Raw genomic sequence first — 1,562 nt, 5'->3', positions numbered from 1 at the left:
AACAGGATATCTTTCTTCTTTTCTCATATGTAATACAGTACTAATACTCTATGACGGTGTGGTGGCGGAGCGGTTAGGACGCTCGTCTCCGAAGCGGAAAGTCCGGGTTCGAGCCTCGATTCGGACACGGATTATTTTCGCCCCCTCCTGCCCACCCAGTAGTAGTGGGTACCTGACTTTGAGTTGGGGAAGTAAAGGCGGCGTGGAAAGGAACTGGCCACCCAACCACATTATGCCTAAGGCCCAGGAAGTTGTCTCACTAACAAGGCAATCCCCACTGTCCGGATCGAATGCGGGAACAACTTTTTAAAAAACTACTAATAAAATATATACTTTAAAGATAAAGGATAATATTATCAATGTTTTATTTGATCATCTTCTTTTTACCTTATCCATCTCTGTGTCGTCAAATGGTGCTAAATTGGGGGGGTTAAAAGTTTTAACACTGCCCATAGTGAAAATCGGTGTCGCTATTTTATTCTTGTACAACTTTGTGTTGCCCCGTCTGTTCATGTCCCGTTTCTTTGGCGTAGCCCTAACATTTTGGACGCCCCGTTTCGAATGAATGAACGCACGCACCCACAACCACACGGAGTGGGCTGGGCCGCACAAAAATATATTATTGCCCGCCATCCCTTGGAAACGAAACAAATAGTGGCCCGTCTAGGTGGAAGAGTGTTCTCGGGAGAGAGAGAGAGAGAGGGAGTGAGAGAGTGGGGTCGCTTTCTGAACGCTGGCTAGGCTAGACTGACAGGGGACTGAGAGAGGCGGTAAGATTTCAGAGCTCTGCATATATTTCATTATTTATTTACGTGATGATGTTTTGTCTGTCTTTATTTCTTCTTTTTATTCCGTGGATTGTGTGAGATGGTGTGTTAATATTATGCTCCATGGTAGGCTTCATCAAGTGCGGTGTGTGGCGTCTAGCTTACATTGTGTGTGACGAAAGTGAGGTTTGATTCGCTTTTGTGAGGCGAGGTGAGATTTTTTTTGCTTCTAGATTCTAGATCTACGTCTACCAATTTGATCTACTCTCTGCTTCTACTTTCGTGGTTGTAGATGATGTAGGCCTACTCTCAAAGATCAGCTCACAAATGCATGACGTCATATCATACATTATTTTCGAGATGCCCATTCTTTGTGTTTGCACAATAATTACTACGTTCTGTGAAGAGTTCAGTTAGATCTAGAGCAGAAAGATCGATTGAAATAGCAACACATCAGCGGGTAGCAGAGTCGGTGGCTGCTAGGAGAGCAGATGAACAGATTTTAGAAATATTCCGCTGGGACAAAACACTCCATTTTATCGATTGTGCACGATCAGTGCCTTATAATACAGTGTTATTGCTAGCGTTTGAGTGGATTGAGATAATCCTTTAATCCGATTAAGTATTGGCATTTCGATTTTACACATGTTTGGTTATCTTCGTCGGAATCGAGAATGGCAATCTGTGACAGACACATACACACACCGAGATAGACAGATAGTCAGACAGACAAACACACACACACACACACACACACACACACACACACGCACATAAACACACACACACACACAC

At 43.7% G+C, this 1,562-nt stretch overlaps 1 protein-coding gene across 3 annotated transcripts in view; it reads left to right on the top strand.

Moving 5' to 3' along the window:
- The first annotated feature begins 633 nt into the window (after positions 1 to 633).
- Positions 634 to 1,562, top strand: part of LOC101862376 (uncharacterized histidine-rich protein DDB_G0274557) — an 11,973-nt gene continuing 11,044 nt past the window's right edge. The window contains exon 1 of one of the 3 annotated variants that reach the window (XM_005108291.3): positions 634 to 770. The gene's annotated coding sequence lies outside the window, so the exon portion shown is untranslated. Of the gene's footprint in view, positions 771 to 797; positions 979 to 1,562 lie in introns of those variants that run through there. The other 2 variants (XM_005108293.3, XM_005108292.3) reach the window with 2 other exon arrangements.

This window comes from Aplysia californica, unplaced genomic scaffold (genome assembly GCF_000002075.1).
Source record: "Aplysia californica isolate F4 #8 unplaced genomic scaffold, AplCal3.0 scaffold00675, whole genome shotgun sequence".
Taxonomy (NCBI): Eukaryota; Metazoa; Mollusca; class Gastropoda; order Aplysiida; family Aplysiidae; genus Aplysia; species Aplysia californica.
The sequence above is the reverse complement of the archived record's forward strand: the minus strand, read 5'-3'. Positions and strand labels throughout refer to the sequence as shown.